Raw genomic sequence first — 18,509 nt, forward strand, 5'->3', positions numbered from 1 at the left:
TCAAGGAGGACTATTTCTAAGTTTCTTCTCATCAAAGATTTTATCTGCCAAGCTTTTTGTAACAAATACATGAGCAATATAATCAGCTACCTCTCTAATAATACTCTTAACCTACGGACGCAATCTTAGATTACAAGGCGTGACACTGCAACCTAAGTAAGTTTGGCATAACAACACAGAAGTCTCTTCTTGATGGATTGCAGAATCTGATTCGAGCTGTTTTTCAGTTTGGCATTGACCTGTAGAGCAGAATAAGAGCAATCACAGCTGCAGTCCAAGACAGTAGAGTTGGAAGTTCATATGACCTCGAGATAAGATTCTCTAAAGGGAGAAGCTGGTGTGAGTTGATATTCTGGACTGCCACAATCAAACACGCCTTGGCTAACGAGTGATACAAAAGGAAAAATATAAGCTGGGAAGGCCTGGGGCAACTTGACTAGCATTGACTGAACTCGCAAAATAAAAGCAAGGGAATTTCCTGCTAGTTAACTGATCATGGATGACGGCATTCTGAGATTAATACAATAAATTGCAGAATATACTTGTGCAAACACAAATACCTCTGGGTGGACCACCCAACTAAAGGGAAGCACTGAATGAGTTACAGCAGATGTGCAATACACAATCTGATGTCGTCGAGAAAAAAGTAATGGGGTTGTTAAAATTTTGAATTTAACAGGCGTTTCCTACTGACAGAACAAAAAACACTATGAATATAAATCAAGATGCCACAAATGCCACATTTCAGCAAGCAAATATTTAATCATCAATGTACTCTTTGTTTAAATTGTCAAAACGTTTATCATTAGATAACATCAGCTAAGAAATTATCAGATGGATAATTATATGTAATTAATTATATGTAAATACTTATATGTAATTCTATAACTTTATTTACTTTGGTGGTTGCTTCTGGTATTTTCTAATAATAGGTGCTAACACAACAGCAGTATTTTACACTAATGACATTTTGTCAGCGTAGCTGAAAAGGATAATATATGTGCTTAATACACAACAATGCTTAATAATAAAGATATAGTACCAGAGGTTATACCAGCAGCATTTCTTTAAGAGTTGTGATATTCAGACATAAACATCTATACTGACAGAGTAGTGACACAAACAGAAGAATAACATATGCACACCATTTGCAGAGCAGATCCTGCTTCCACTATAATTAATAAAAGCGTGCTCAGCAGGCATGAGGGCAGCGAGTAATTGGTGTATGCATGCTGCAGAGGGCTGCTCCTTTAACGTTAAAAAAATACCACCTGTTTTGTTTTCTGTATTTTCTTTTTCACATGGAGGTGGGCACAGTCATTTTAAACATGCACAGTTTAGAAAGTGCTCAGGATTCTTTAAATAAACATGGAAATTGCATCAGTATTTTTTAAAATTTTTTTTTTTTTTGCTATTATGGCTGGAGTATGTAGATATTTTACTTACCCATTTTACAAAAAACATCTGTGAAATACCTTCATTTTGACAGCACAGGTCTTAAACATAAAGGCACAAAGCAATCCCAAAACAAAAGGCCAGCTTCATGTTTTGCCCGTCAGTCACACAGCACTGTGTAGAACATGCACTGCAAGTGTAACCACTAAAAAGAGTGGATACACGCCATGATAATCCAAATAAGCAGCACATTCAGTGTAGGGTGAGGCAAACGCCCATGCTACGTGAGTATTGCAAACATAATGATAATATAACTTAATGTTATAAGTATTTAAAGGAGAAAATGATGACATAGAGATGTTAGTGTTTTAGAGCCAAGAGGGCGCACGCATGGTAGTAGCATGGTTCAGTGCAGGGCAGTTAAGGAGTCTGTTGTTACAGAGGGTACCTGTGACTGTTATTTTCATGACTTAGTAAGCAGCTCTTTTTTTAATAAATCATATGAAGCTAAATTGGTGAATAGCTGAGTAACCCAAGTAGCCTCAGGCTTGGAGTAGTTCACATACTTCCTGCAGAAGCTGTTGATTAAAGTTACCTCTGTCTGTGCACTAGTATTCAGAACACACAGTGGCACAGCTGGTGAGATGATGTGCAGTGCGTGATGTACAGTCAAGTGCAGGTGATGAGAGATCTGCTGAATACAGTTCATTTTTATTGGCAGCAAATAGAACTGGAGGGTAACAGCATCTGTATATCTGAAAATGTGGTGACATATTAGCTCTTTCATTCTAGATCTTTATCCACCAGCTTTATTTTAAAGCTTTTTCTGTGTTTTAATGAATGTTTAAAATTTTGGCATTTTGGATCCTATATACCTGTAACAGCTGATCTTCAAAAACAGAGCAGGGAGGTAGGCATCTCCAGTAGGAGTCAACTCAGATATAAAGTAAATAAAGTGTCAGCTTTAAGAACATGTCTTCCATTTTTATTAAGATTAGCCATTAAAATTTAAAGTACAAACAAACTAAAAACATCTTTGGGTAAAAATAGATATCTCACCAACATCTGTATCTGGTGTTATAGCTCCATCTTCCTGTTTTGCAGAGAAAGTTTATGTATAAATATAGGTTGTGAAACATGCTAGTTAATCCCATGTTACGTATGCTAATTAGCCAATTGAGCTGTGGTTAAAGCACGCTGGTCTGGTCTGCTTGATCGTTCAGGTAGAGTCTGCTTCAGAAAGCAGATTTAACAAACTGATAACTTTTATTTTACTTGTTTTCTGTTCCAGATAATTATAGTTAATTATGTTTATCTTGGGTTAAGTCTGGCTGGGTAATTAAAAATAGTAGGCCTTCAATACCAGAATTCACCATGGCAAAAGGTAAATTGAGCAGAGTGTTTCTTTTCGTCAAATTGTTATTAAAATGTTGGCCAGTTTGGACTGTGACATTTAAAAAAAAAAAAAAAAAGAAAGAAAGAAGTATAGATTAAAACTCTGAAAAGTTGACTTTTGGACCCACAATTTTAAAGTTTGGCCTACTGATAAAGATTTACAACTGAAAAGGTGTTGAGATTTAATATGATGGCTGCTTTACTTGTATTGTGTAGCAGAACATGACTACATTTCAAGTTGTGTAAACTTTTCGACATGAAATGCTGACGGGGCACATTAAGCTATCTCCAGTCTATATTCATAAGTTGCCTGGAGAAACTGGTTGCAACCTGGAAATGTGTTGGTTGCAACGGTAAGGTAGCAGAGCATTCTTTGTTTCTTATTTACGTTGCACTTTTTCACGTTTACTACCACTCGGCAAGTAGTTCTTAAATATTTGCTAAAAAGTCAGCGCCTTTAACTCAAAACCTCAGGGTGACTGCTGTGATCTACTAACAATCAAAGCAATCATAAGGATGTTTTTGACGTGGAACCTTCAAAGTCAATTTAATTCATATTTTTCCCAAGCAACCGGCGATTTCCAAGGGGCCGCCAACCCCCAATATATCATACTCCTGCTAAATGAGGATAGTATTAGATCCCTCAGCGATTATTTAGATTTTTCCATGGTATTGGTAATGATTACTTAAGAGTTCTAGAAATGTCAGTGGTTTTAACACTTGCCACACTAAGACTTGAAAGGATTTAAATGATTCAGACTCAGGCAGGTCTAGGTCTTCATTTCCTGTACATTCCAAACAAAATGAAGCCAGATGGTAATGCATGAATAGGATACATGTGTTGACTGGTTAGAAATATTTGCAGTTCCTAACATATGTGTGTTAAAACATCTTTGGACCAAGGCTGTGTCTCAGTTTCTGAACAGAAATATCAATAGAAGAGTTGGAAAGTAAATCTCATCATTTTTGCTGCTTTGCCAGAGGAGTTTTAGTGTGCTTAAATTAATGACATTGATTTGATCTAATACATTCCTTATTATAATTATTGACTCACTGTAAAATCTAAATGTTGGCACCATAGCTCCAAAGCCACTCTTGTTACACAGTAGGTCATAATCCAATATCTTAAGTGTTTTTGTCATGTCCCATTGCCCTCTGTTGTCTCTAGGAGTAGAAGCTTGATTTTTCTACTGATGCTAAAATTTCCCCAGGGGTCCATATTATCATTTTTATTACATTTTCATGTGGCTGCCAGATAGGAAGAATGCTGAATGGGTAAGTCGATAAAAATCAAGCAATAAATGACTGTTGTTGTCTTGTATTTAAGGCGGCGAGTGGCGATGTCACAGCAGTGAGGAAAGTCTTATACAGTATTTTGTTGCATTGACTGCCCATTGTTAATGTCCAGTGTTAGGCTCTTTGAAATGCTTGTTTTTATTTCTATATTTTTAAATTAGAAAAGCAAGCCTGCTTTGTAAAACTGGAACATATAACTGATGAATGGACATGCTGAACTAGGTGGATCGCCTCATTTTCAAGTCTTATTTGGGGATGGGATTAAGATTTTTCCAATTAGGTTGAAATATAACAAAGTCCTCCTTTATGAAATTAGTCTGTGCTGCTTTATGCTTTGCTCTCATTTTTTGTGTGTATCTAATTAATTCCTATCTGTCTTTGCGTTAAAGTGTTACGGCTTTAGAGCATATTTAAATCTCTTGGGGGAGGAAAAAAACTTTTTTGACTATGGGGTATATTTAAATGACTATGGTCCAAATAGGGGTAATTGGTGTTATTGGAGCTATTGTTTGCCTTTGTTTTAAAATTTAATTTGGGATTCACATATAGTAGCTTTATATCCTTTTTTTCTTTTTTTTTTTTTTGAGCTCCTGTAGAAATTGAAATTGCTGCCTTCACAGCGAGCTGGAAAGTACATCAGATAGCAAGTATGTCACTTAGTACTAATTAGAGGTACAATAAGAAAATGTTGGGGTTTTTTCTTTGACCGCAATGCCTGATGGTGATTTATAACAGTTATTACAAGCTTGCAGGTACTTCAGTTTTTCTCTGTTGTGCATCAGTGTTTCATGAGGCAGGCCGCAGGTGTATAAAATCAAGCCTCTAGCCATGCAGTTTGCTTTTAGAAACATTTATGAAAGGATGGATTATTCTGAAGAGCTCAGTGAAATGTGGCACTGTAATGCAACTTCTGCAACAAGTCATTTCGTGAAATTTCTTCTCTCTTAGATATTCCACAGTCAACTGTAATTGGTGTTACGGCAAATTAGAAGAATTTTAGAATTATCACAACTCTGCCACAGTGTCTGATCAAGTAAAGTCACTGAGCTTAGTCACAGAGGGTTGAAGTGCATAATGTGTAAAAGTCGCCATCATCAAAATCACTCCAAACATCAGCACCCAAACTGTGTACTGTGAGCTTCTCAGGTTTCCATGGCTGTAATATCTGCAAACCTCACATTACATCACCCAGCACAATGCAAAGCATTGGATGGAGTGGTGCAAACCCTGCTGCCAATCAACTCTGGAGCAGTGGAAAAGTGTTCTGTGAAATTACTAATCGTGCGTTTCTACCCGATAGTCCGAGTATTGAGACGAGTGAATGCTAGGAGAGCATTACTTACACGTCTGCATTGTGCTGGGAAGTTCATTGGAGAAAGGATAAAAGCTATGGTTTTTTTTCCTGGTGTTTGCCTCGGCCTCTTGATTTCAATGTCTTGAAATGTCAAGTCTTAATACTTCAGCTTACCATTTTGGACAAATTTTACCTTCCAACTTTGTGAGAACAGTTTTGGGTGTGGGAGAACTTGACTGGCCTGCACAGAGCCATGTTCACTTTTGGATTGAAATAGAATGGCATTTGTGACCCAGGCCATCTCACCCAATATTAGTGTCTGCCCTCATGAACATTCTTTTGGATATGTGGGCAAAATTTTCCACTGACACTCCCCAAAATCTTGCAGAAAGCCTTCAGAGAAGACCAGCTCCATAATAATGCCTATTTAGAGGCAAATTCCATGAAGACTTCTGTAGGTGTAATGTGTAGGTGGCCTAATACTTCATATAGTGTATATTCCAGGCTTTTTTTTTTATTGTAGTTTTTAATTAATTAATCAGATGCAGGGCTCGCAAAATTGCTAGCCCGACATCCCGGGGCTAGCGATTTTTCAAGTCGGGCTACCAAAATCTAACTCAGCCCTGCCCGTCGGGCTATCATAGGAAAATATATGTCAGTGCTTTTGCATTCTTTTGCCAATGTAGCTGAGTAATTATGTCATTGGCATCGATGAGCCACTGTCAATATGTGACATATTGAAATCGCGTTTGAATTTGCGCTTGCTTTTTGCTTTCATTTTCATTTTGCGATTGCGCGAACGGTGTATAGAGAGCGGCAGCACTGATTGGTGAGTGAGGATTAATTGCGCACCAATTCCTCTGACATCGTCTTATCACTCATTAGCTTACTATTCAAACGCGACAAGTGAAATCTCTAGCAGCAAGCTTAAACATGTGAGAGGTTGAGTGCGCAAAGAATCGCTGATCATTATGTAAGTACGTGTGTAAAAGCAGCAGGATTTACGCTGGTATTTTAGTTCTGCAGAGCCAAATAAGACAGGTCAGGGTGAAGAAGGGGCAGCCAAAGAAAAGCCGATCACAAAACGGAAAAGATATGACAAATCGAGCCCGTTCTCACTCCCGAGGCGTAACATGGTGACGTTTTGTCACGTCCCGCGGCGTTCCTTAGGAACGCTAAAGGAGACTTTCGGCGTTCTTATGGTACGCGCGGGTTATGGCTGAAATCCAGTGCAATGACGCTCCCGCGGTAATCAACGTTCCAGCCCTGTATTCCAGCCCTAAACCTAACCTTATCCCTAGCCCTAACCATAACCTTTTTCCTCACCTTAAACAGGACTTAAATGATGTTAAATAGCGTGTTTCTAAGCTATTTGAAGGAAAAGAGCGAACATGTGTAGATTGAGTCCATACGGTTCTCACATTTCCTCATTTTTTCCGAGGTCGTCATTTAGGAACGTGGTGGGTTGCCGAAAACGTAATATGTTGACGATTTGTCACCTAGCCTAAAATGTTAGCTTTGGGAGTGAGAATGTGTTGGACAAATCAGACTATGAGGCAAAAAGAAAGCGCAGCTTTTTTGGTTTCATGGACAAAAGAATTTCTGTGGCTGGAATATGACGAGCTAAATAACATGATGTTCTGCCTGGTGTGTTGTGAGTTTCATTTGATTTCTGAGTCGACAAGCGCCTTTGTTACTGGGACCAGTCATTTTAAGAAAGACCCCATCAGAACCCATGAGAAATGCAAGAAATGCATTATTGCCCAGTCTGCAGTATCTTTCCCAGAACAAACACCAATTGCAAAAAAACATACTACAAATAAACCAAGCACAACAAGAACTCCTGAAAAAGCTGTTTAGAACAGCGTGCTATATTGCAAAGAGTGAACTACCATTGGCAGAATTTAGCAGTCTTTGCAAACTTCAAAAAGCAAATGGCCTAGATCTTGGTTCCACTTCTTACCCGTGACTTCAGTGAAAATTTCAGATTCAGGATCTGACACAGACTGATTCATGTTCTACACAGTTCTTACAAGTTCATAGAAATGTCTGTTCATTTAGAACCAAGTATTTGAGTTGATGGTTTTAATTTTTATACAGTTGTTGTGATTTGTATTTTAACAATTTTTTTGATTAATTTTTGTTTCCGTTACAATATTATACTTTAATGTATAATATTGTAAAGGAAACAAAACGTAAAAAAAAATTCTTTTTTTATTCGGGCTACTTAAATTTATTTTGGGCTACCAAAAACTGAAGAATGCCTGCCCGAAGGGCTACCAGAGATTTTGAAATTTTGCGAGCCTTGAGATGTAGTTCAGTGATCAATGCATACCTTTCCTGAAAGATGTGATGTTTCATTTACAGTGGTGTGAATTTAGTTTAGTCTGTCATAGATTTAGTAAAAAAAAACCCTGAGTATTGGGCAAAATAAAAAATTTGGTCCATTCTTTAAAAAAAGTACTGATAACAACAAAAATTGTCCAGATAACTTCATTAGACAACAAAAGTGGATGATCATTGAATCTCTTTCTTAGTGATACCTATTAGAATTGTAGACGTTTGCTAAAAGCCTATCTTCATTAAGTAAATACACAGGCAGCTTAGTCTTTGCTAGTAAACATCTGAAACATGTGTCCCCCATACTGATGGATGAAACCAAGATTAACTTGTTCTAAATGATGGCAAAAGGAAAGTATGGATATGGAAAATAGTGTCTCCTAATGCAAAGGCTTACACACTAGCCTGTTTAAAAATGATGGAGGCAATGTAATAGCATAGCCATGTATAGCTCTCAGTTAAACTGGGGCATTGTTGTTTATTGATGATGTGACTAAAAAAGCAGCATATAGAAGTATACGGCCTCCTTAGATTTAGGCAGATGCTGCAAACTGATAGGATGGTGCATCACAGTAGTACGCATTAGTAACGGGCCATGGAAAACAATCCAAGAGCATCTTTAAGCAACACATTTGAATGGGTTTTTTGTGTTGTTGTTGTTGGTTTTTTTTTTTTTTTTTAAATGTCTGATCAGTCATCTGTAGAGCCCGATATTAGTTATTTGCTAATTTAGTGGTGTGGGTATTTCAGGTGGCTGATAATGGCTAATAAATGAAAATTTAAAAAGTAAAGAAGCGCTAGAAAAAACACCCTTCAACTGTGTTATGAGTGTTGATGTTGCATAGTTTTTTTTTTACCAGAGGGCACTCTGCAACTTTCTTGTTGGCGGCGTGTATGGAATGCTACAAATACAACAGCTAGCTGTTTGAATTGAAAGACTGTGTAAAACAAGTTAAAAAAAAAAAAAAAAAGACTAAATCTTAAACATTTAATGCAATATTTTTGCCAAACCTCGTGAGTTAAAACTGAAAGTCTAGTTGCAATTGCACAGAAAAAATAAATCACTGTCCCAACATCTATGGCTCTGACTTCATCTTCTTCGAACATTTATGAGTCAAAATATCTATATACTGAGAAAGTCAACATACCGCATGACCTATCTTCGTCATGAAATTCATGACATGTACACAGTCCCCTTGTTGATATAGAGGAAATGACTGACTTTTTGTGGATGACCCTAGAAAGACACGGGTCACTGAGGCACGGCAGACAAGCTGAGCTGAAATGGCAATAGCAAAATGAGCCTCAGCACAGGAATCCCATCTTCATCTAAAGCTGATCTCTCTCCCTTTCATCTGTGTATATGGTAGAATCCCTCAAGGATTTATTGTAACAGTTACCAATAAGCTTCAGTGTACCTAAAAGGCCCAGCAGTAAATTTCTTGTATTGTTGCCAGACAGAACGGCTGGTATAAATTAAGATGTTTTGAAAATAGTGAAATGTGTTTTGTATCATTATTTCTTCTGTTTATGCTACATCACATCAGGTGTGATTCATTTGTGGGTTGTGAGGAGGTGAGGTCAGGCTTTTTCTGGGTTAGTGTGAAGTATGTAATGTTGTTTATCCAAGTGTGGCATGTTTTCCATTTACATTATTGATCCTGAGTGCTGGCACGTGGCATATGTTGTAAATGGAAGCTCTAAGTCAGGTTTATCCAAGCCTTTTTTTTTTTTTAGTTTCATGTGCAGCAATTAAGTGTGTAATTTCCCTCTATGTAGAAAGTTATAATTTGTAACTTTTAGAGGAAACCAAGCAGAAGTTTGCTGTCGTTACGTAATGTGACGTGATAGCAAAAAACAGCATGCTCTGTCCATTCTTCGCTTATTTCTGTTTATAAGTAGTGGTAATGAAATGCTTACCATTCCTGAATAGCACAAATACCACTTAGCAGAATGAGTCTTGTCGGCATCCTCCAGGGCCTGGACAGAGGATCTGTGGTGTCAGCGCTCAGGAAGGTTTGGAGGGGACATCAAGGTGAATGCTGAGTTGTAGAATGGTAGGAAATCATTGAAATTCAAACTCCGAGGCTGCAAATGGCTTGGTGGCAGATGGAGTCTTTGTCAGGGAAGAAAAATGGCAGTTAGGGAGCATCAACGCCATTTTCCCTATCAGCTCTGCTGGCGGCGGTGACCTTCTGTCGCTCATGGAGATCCCCTAACACTTGATCAGTTATCTCTCCTCTAAGCTAGTGGGAAAGGATTTAAATGTCATATTTAAAGGGGGATTAAATGTGTAATCATTAAGCAGGGTGTATGTGCATAATGAGGGAAATTGTAGGCAGTGAACAAGCAAGCACTTGCATCCTTGAAACATTTAAAATGAACTGTATTTTAGAGCTGTCCTGTATGCAACCTGTTTGTCTTGGCAACCAAAGCTTTGGCAACAAAATTGAGACAATGGCTGAAAAAAAAAATCACAGAACACATAAGTTAAGGCTTATGAAAGGGTTGTGATTTCAGCTTTATTTTCATGTAAAATGATTGGGAGAAAAAAAGAAAATGCTTAATTTGTTGTTCCTCTCTTACACATTGCTCAGACTCAGTCTTCATGCTGCAGCTCACCGAACAGTACAGTTAGAGGTATGCCTGTCTGAGCAGATGGAAAGATTTGGTTGTCAAGAAATTATTTTGTTTGTTTGTTAGTGTTTTTAACTTGGTGCTGTGTGAAGCTCTTGAATCAAAGTTGATAAACTGGCAAAAATAAGGCTAAATGAAGCCTAAATGATCACTGCGCTGAATATTAGGGATGTCAGGCCAGGTACAAGCCAATTTACAATATACAATTTTGACATTTTAAAGAATATTTACAGTAAATACCCAAAATTGAAAACCTAATAACTATTCAGCAAATGAATACCTAATTATTTGTGCACAGCTCTATAGCATTTATATAAATGTGCGGGAGGGGATAGAAGACCATTGTTGTTATAGAATTACTGAAAATATTTTGACAGTTAATGGGCAGTGATTACTCAGGGGTATGAATGGCATCTATTTGGCAGCTGGTTTTCATTAACATTATGTGATACAAAATAAACAATTTGCTAAGGTGGAAGGGTTTGTAATGATTAGAATGTTTATGCAAATTATATTAATGTGGTAATGGCTCCTCTCATTACTTGGATAACACACATGCACAGAATAAAACTGCGCTATACGCGTATTGTTCTTGACTGTAAACAAATCGCCATAAAATATCGGGTGAAACTGGGGAAAAATTAGGAAAATGAGCAAACGATGCAAAAAGCAAATGACATTGAGACACTAGTTTAATATGTATGGATTTCAGCTTGATGGTTGATTTCATTAGCTGATCTCATTGTTATGCATTGACTGTCCTCCTGCAGTAAAATGAATATTATATTCATGTAGCCTGAATGTCCAGGAGGAAATGTTTGGATAAGTGGCATGCTTCGGGAGGGGGAGGGGGTGAAGCAAAGGGTCCATTGCTCTCATGGTAATTATTTATTATTTAATATTCATACATCAAACTGATCTTTCTTCAACAGTTTTTGATTTCGTATACTGAAAATATCAAAATCAAAATCAAATATCAAAGACCAATAAAACATCTGTGTGGATTTTTTGAGCTGTGGTGCAAAAAGGCTTTCAGTGTTTTCCTGGAGTCCTAAATTTAGTGGATTTTTGTGTGTGATAAGAGCAAATTCAAATTATTTAGTTTTAGTGTTACCATAATAATTTTTTTGTCATGTAGAGATTGTATGTGCATTAATGCTGTTTCAGGGGAAAAGAGCACCAAACACCAACCCTCCTGCAGCACTTGTGTGTAGTCATATTGTTGTTTTTGCTTTGCCTGCTTACCTGCAGGAGTGCACTTTTATCTAAAGATTTTCAGATCTTGTCTTCTCTGCACTTCCACGGTTCTTCTTATGTGACAGTGGAAGGCACTGGTATCTTTTTATATCTTTGTCCTGCTTTGTAGGCGTCAATTAGTTTCATTATGATTCCACACCAGTGACAGCTGTGGCCAGAGGCATTATGTTTTCACGTTGTCTGATCCTCCACATCCAATTCCCAGAAACACGATATCTCAGGAGTGCCTAAGGGGAATTTCTTCATATTTGACACAAAACCATCACTTGCATTCGAGAAAGAACTGATTAGATTTTGGTGGTCAAAGGTCAGGGTCACTGAGGCTGCACAAAGAGCTTTTCTGCCATATCTGAAAACGTTATCTCTTAATTATCGGCCCAAATTTTGTTATAATTGGTGTATAAAGTAATGATGTCATGAGACTTCCTGACCAAAAGATCAAAGGTCATAATTACAGTTATATTGTAATGTTCTGCAAAAACATTTTTTTGACATTTTTCAGAACCACAACACTCTCATTTGGTTGGGTACAAATCTTTGGTGCCCATCTATTGCATTTCTTCAAAGCTTATATTAAAGTAAATCTGTAAGTCTGGACAAACATGGTGAGCGGGAACTTGATTCGCACACTATTGCAAGGTGTCTTTCTAATTTTGCATATGGTGTCACTGTTGACTCAAAGCAAAGAATCCTGAATCAAAAATCTATGGGGCAAATCAGAGCTTACCCTAAAGAGCCAGAAATCCAAATGGGAAATGTCAGTCATCTTGTTGTTGTTACGGCACGTGCACCTAGTAGAGGTTTTTGATAGTTTTAGCTGTGTGGTGGCAAGCATATACCTCTGCTCCTTCCCATAGTAAAGAAGGAGCTAACTGTGCTTATTCTGTTCGTAACGTGAATTAGCATGTCATTTGTTTAGCGCTGTCGTAGGCTCACTGGATTCAGCTGTTAATGAAGTAATGATGTTGTGAAACTTTGCACATGTATAGTAGTTTAAAGGCCTTTTTTTTTTTTTTTTAACCTTTTTCAGCTCAAACAGTAGAAGGACTGACAAGCTGTTGTCACAGCGAGGCTTAACTCAATGAAAGCAACAGTGCTTCTAAACCAAGAGCATGTTTAAGCCCACATTATATACTTGTCATATTTGTTAGTTATAGAAATTAGCCACTGGTTGTTGGCACGATTGCTGGTATGGTAATAATTCAGAGTTATTAAACGTTAACCTATTAGTGTTGAGTACGAAAGTCAATGCTGGTGTTATATGGCAGTCTGAAACAGTGCAAGCAGGTGATGGAAATGTGCAGTCAGCTCCAGAGGAGAAGCTCTTTCTGTGAAGATGGCTCTGAGGCAGACAGGAAATTTGTTATTTTTTGCTGCACATTCATCAAAATAAAAATAGTCTGAGTATCCCAAGTGACTCTCGTGGATCTATTGAAGGCACAGCTGCATGTACCGTGAGCTTAGTATTAACTCTCCAATGAATTTCAGGTGTTTTGAGTGCTAATAAAAGAAGCCAAATGTTTTTCTTTTTCCTCATCTTACAGCCATTATCTTGCTTCATTTCACTACAAGTACCATATTTAAAAGAATAAAATGCCCTTTTTAATTTTGTAACCTCTTCCTGTTAGTTTTCCTAAAATTATGATGTTAAAAGCCAGGCACATCCTGGTGCCAAGAACAAAGAACTCTGAATGGAAAAACTGTTTGATATTTTCCTTCACCATTTCTCTGATAACCTTTGCTTTAATGGCTCACAGCAGTGGAATGTCAACAGGGATTGTCTGTGTTCAGTCTGTTGCTCTTGTGAAGCCCCAGACAGTGACATGCAGAATTGGTAGAGCATTAGGAAATAAAGTGCATGTTGGCGTATATGTAGAATGTACAGTGTCGTGAAAGAATATTTGCACATATATCTGCTGATTTATTTTTTTCCATATTTGTCACAACTCACATGCTTCAGATAATCAAGCAAATTTTAATATTAGACAAGAATTATACCATTTTTCAGTGCTAATATTCCCCCTCTTTTTTTTTTTTTTTTTTTTTTTTTTTTTTTTTTTTTTTCCCATTTGGAAAGCTGTACTCAGTTTCCCTAGCCACACCCATTCCTGATTACTGCCAGACTTATTAAATAATGAATAATAAAATTAATAAAACCCCTGACAAAGTGAAGTAGACCAAAAGATCTCAAAAGCCAACGTATCATGCAATGATCTAAGGAAACTCAAATACTGCTGAGAAAGAAAGTCATTGACTAGTCTGAAAAGGGTTATCCAAAAGTGGAGGATTTGGGAAGGTTAACCATTGTTCCAAGAGTGGCCAGCCTACCAAAATTACTCCAATACTGTGTTGACGATTCATCCAGGGGGTCGCAAAAGAAGCCAGAAAAAAATGTAAAGAACTAGAGACCTCATTTATGTCAGTTAAGGTGAGCGTTCCTGCAAAAAACACTGTTCACCAAAAAGAACACAAAGGCTCATCTTACATTTGCCAAAAAAAACCCATCTTGATGATTTTCAAGACTTTTGGGAAAAAGTGGACTAACAAAACTAAAGTTGTATCCCTTTACATCTGGTGTAAAACTAAGACAGCATTACTGAAAGAGAACATCATCCCAACATGACAAATATGCACTAAAATAAGAAATCTGGAAGTAGGAAAATATTTGTCACGGGACTGTACCTTGGAATTTGGATTACAATAATATTTTGCTTAAATAATCAATCTAATATATAATGAGGCTTAACTCAAATGTCAGCATTCATTTAATTTGCATGGTGGCACGGTGGTTAGCACTGTTGCCGCACAGCAAGAAGGTCCTGAGTTCAATTCCACCATCAGGCCGGGGTCTTTCTGTGTGGAGTTTGCGTGTTCTCCCCGTGTTTGCGTGGGTTCCCTCCGGGTACTCCGGCTTCCTCCCACCGTCCAAAGACATGCAGCTTGTGGGGATAGGCTAATTGGATAATCCAAATTGTCACTAGGTGTGAATGTGCGAATGAATGTGAGTGTGAATGGTTGTCTGTCCCTGTGTGTTGGCCCTGCGACAGACTGGCGACCTGTCCAGGGTGTACCCTGCCTCTCGCCCTACGACAGCTGGGATAGGTTCCAGCGCCCCCTGCGACCCTGAAAAAAGGATAAGCGGAAGCGAATGGATGGATGAATGGAATTCCATGTCCCATCTTTCACAAAAGTAGGCAATTATGATTTCTTTGGCTTCATTTTACTCTACATTAGGGGAAAACAGTGCTAGTCCCATTTTGAGTGAACTAAATAAAACTATACGTCTTTACTCTTTTCCTTCATACCTAGCAATAAGTCAGAACTCCTGGGCTTATTATGCTCCTGGACTTAGCTACAGCAAAATATACTTAGTCTATCCAAATGCAAAATATAAACACATTTCATTGATGAAATTCAAGTTAGAGGCTCATTCATTACTTTAAGCACGACCAGTTTAGCTACCTTAGGGTCTTTAGCCATGTGAGTTCATATTATGTGATTTAACTGCACATATTTTTATATTAATATATTAATCTAATTCATAACATAGCTGTTAGTGGGTTTTAATTGTCCCTTGTGTTTTTGCTTTGCATTATACAGAGCAAAAACACAAGTGTTGTTAAGCATGTTCTGCAATAAATGACATCATAAATTGTGCCAAACTGTCTTAGAAAAGATGACCTCACCAGTCACTGAGATCTATGTTGTGTGAGCCAAGTCTCTGAGCAGAATCTATTAATCCTGCACTACCCTGTAATCATTTGTGTATTTGGTTTTGAAACGCTCCCACCACAGGCGTGGGAAATTTTAGAATTTTTAATCTGTACTCTTTTCTGCATGACTTTGTGGAAGAAATGTTTTTATTAATGGGAAAGAAAACACAGAAATGGGACCAGAGCCACAGCTCAGCATTAAGTGTAATAAAACACAGCAAGGTGATCTGGAATTCTGTAGCGCTTTCAAATTTTCTTATTTAATATCGTCACTGCTGAGTCAACACGTAAACAAAGATGATCCTGTCCCCTTTCATGTTTGCCTCACAACCATACATGAGCGTCATGAGTCTAACAGTTTGACATTTCTGCCCAATTTCAGGCTGCTTTTGTGTTCTGGTTTGAGGAACTAGTTGTTTTTGCTGCATTTGTCTTTCTATCTGTCTGTCTGTCTGTCCATTATCTGCTGCTTATTCTGGGCTGGATTTCAGGGCCAGTAGTCTAAGTAGAGGTGTCCGGACTGCCCTCTCCTCGTGTACCTCCTTCCCAAGTCAACTGCAATATCTCCAGTGTGTCTTGGGTTTGCTCTGGGTCATCTTGTTTGGACGTATCTTGAACACCTCACACAGGAGATGTCCTGTCTAGTCAGATCACTGAACCAGCTCAAGTAGCTTCCCTTCAATGTAAAAGACTAGCAACTCTACTTTGAGCTCCTCCTGAATAACTAAGCTCCTCAACCTGGCTACAAGGCTGAGGCCAGACACCCTTCAGAGGAAGCTCATTTCCGCTGCTTGTGCTCACTATCTGATTCTTGCAGCCATTAGCCAGAGTTCATGACCACAGGTAAGGGTGGGAACGTAGCTCGACAATTTCACTTTCACACTCTCTCTTCACCACAACACACCAGTACAGTGTTCACATCATCATAAACATCGCACCAGACATTGCTGGCTATGAAGATATGAATCAAATTTAAAACCCCTGGACTTTAATTACCTCAGAGGTGTTTAAGCAAGATAAGTGCTCGAAAAATTGTGGCTCACCACCAAACTTGGTTTTAGATGGACTGAAAAGAGGAAGACTATAACTAACTAAAATAAAGTAAGCATTAACCTTTAGTCAAGGTCCTTTAAAAATAAGAAGCCTGGTTTTTAAAAGGTTGCCGCTTTCTTGTCTTTCCGTCTTTCATCTGCCCACTGCAGTGTCTTTTGAATGTGTGAAAGCTGGAAGATCAGTGCTCTGTTATAAACATCTTAATCATGCTCTCCCTGACATTGCGACATTGAGGGCTCTTTGGTTTCTCTGCATCACTCTAATGCAGAGATGTGTTCACATGTCCATTGGAATGGTGATTTAGAAGATCAGCTATTAAAATTACTGTTTTCATTTTACAGCCTGAAATTTCATTATCGTAGTGTCACATTCTAAGGTTAAAATCATGGATCCCTTTTTGTGACCTTCATATAGGGCATTCAGCATGTGCACAGATGTTGGTTTGAATGTAACCAGAATCATCTGCTTCAATAAAACAGTGGACATACGGACACAGTGTCACTAATGCCTTGAAAGACACACTCAGGATGTTTTTTTATTGCTTCATTTGGCACACTACAGTCCCACCTCCCATTACGGTTGCCATGTGATTTATGTTGTGCTCTTTGGAGAGTGAGACAGACGGGAGCTGGGAGTGAAAATACTGTGATAGCTTTGTTTACCTTGATCTTGACTGCCTTTTATTTCTTCTTGGACATTGACAGCAAGGAGCAAAGGCTTTAAAAACTCTCTCAGGCCTCATATTTTCACATTTATAAATGCGGTTTCTTATTTAGAAAATGCAGGTTGTTGCAAATGCAGTGTCAAACCATAAAGACTTTCAAAACCTTTTTACATATACAGACAGATTTTGCAAGTTCTTTCTAATAATCCACTACGTGATCCCTTTACAGTTGATTACTGAGCAAATAAGCAATAATCATAATAGCAGGGGAGTCTTTTGTTCAGTGGAATAAAAAAGATATCCATTACCCTGAAGCAATTATTTTAGCAAGCTTTGTAGCAGCAGTGTGCTCGTGTTTGATTTTTACAGTTGTTTCCTGTTGGATAATTGAACCTGATTTATATTCTCAGTATTTTTTCCCACTCTTTATATGGCTTACGCACCTTTTCATAAAATTAACTGACGGACTGAGTTGGTGAATTCCTGTAAGACTTGTGTGCCAGTCTAAAGCCAAGTGAAATTGCATAGGAAAGCCTTATTTCAAATGCTATTTTAAATGTATGTTCTGCAAAGTATCAACAATTTTTACATCTTTTTGTTATATGCTCACAATATCTCAGTTTATCATAAACAAATAATCATTTTGCACCATTATTTGCTGAAGGAATTATTACAACGATTAAGTATAAAGGATGTGGTTTTCAATAACAAAACAACAGTGTACATGTGACTGTTTGTAATAAGAGTTGGCTTACCTTACAAAATAAAGACATGCATATGTTTGGAATGTTAAGGATAATTAGGCAATGAACAGGCATACTGTATCTTTAATTTTTACAGTTGCCCTCATTAATTGTAAGTTAATGTTGTAAAATATACTGCTTTAACAATCATTTCACAATGGGAAAAAATAAGTAATTGGATGGCGTTCTCCCTGTCCTAGCCAACAACAGATTAATAGCATCTGAGGTGCATGAAATTATTTGTTCTTTTCTCTCTCTTTACCCCCTCTCTTCCTCTTTCTCTGTATGCGTCTAATTAAAAACTGCAGGCACAGCTACACAGTTTATTGCCAGTGCTTGCTGTTGATGGGGCAGCAGAAGGCTGGAGCTCAGGGAATGTGTTTTTGATGGATGTCAGACTGTGTAGAACATGTGGGACTCCTGTTTCGGCTTCACGTCCCAGCGCTAGATCACTCCTCACGATAATGATCCGCATGCACAGTGTGAAGGACAAATGTATCATTTGAATCGTTTGTCATGCTAAGGCCTCATGCCATTCGTCAGAGTCAATTTGCCACCTTAACTATGACTGTTTCCCATGTGGTATTCTATACTTGTTAAAAACAGTCAAACAGCCCTTTTTTGGCACAGGTAAAACAAGGGCTTCTTGTCTTGTCTGTTCCAAGCAAAATTATAATAAAATCCCTGTGCCTTTTTTTTTCTCTTCTTTTTTTCCCCCTCAT

At 37.9% G+C, this 18,509-nt stretch overlaps 1 protein-coding gene and 1 long non-coding RNA gene across 4 annotated transcripts in view; one reads left to right on the forward strand and one right to left on the reverse strand.

The window, feature by feature from the left end:
• The window catches only part of baz2bb (bromodomain adjacent to zinc finger domain, 2Bb), a 58,148-nt gene that overhangs the window by 4,429 nt on the left and 35,210 nt on the right, over nt 1-18,509 (forward strand). The gene's annotated exons all lie outside the window — the stretch shown is intronic.
• On the reverse strand, nt 5,852-8,462 carry LOC146500756 (uncharacterized). Its single transcript, XR_014869954.1, has 2 exons — nt 6,587-8,462; nt 5,852-6,555 (listed from the first exon to the last, which is right to left on the reverse strand). It is a non-coding gene; the product is annotated as an uncharacterized LOC146500756 (long non-coding RNA).

This window comes from Neolamprologus multifasciatus, chromosome 16 (genome assembly GCF_963576455.1).
Source record: "Neolamprologus multifasciatus chromosome 16, fNeoMul1.2, whole genome shotgun sequence".
NCBI lineage: Eukaryota > Metazoa > Chordata > Actinopteri > Cichliformes > Cichlidae > Neolamprologus > Neolamprologus multifasciatus.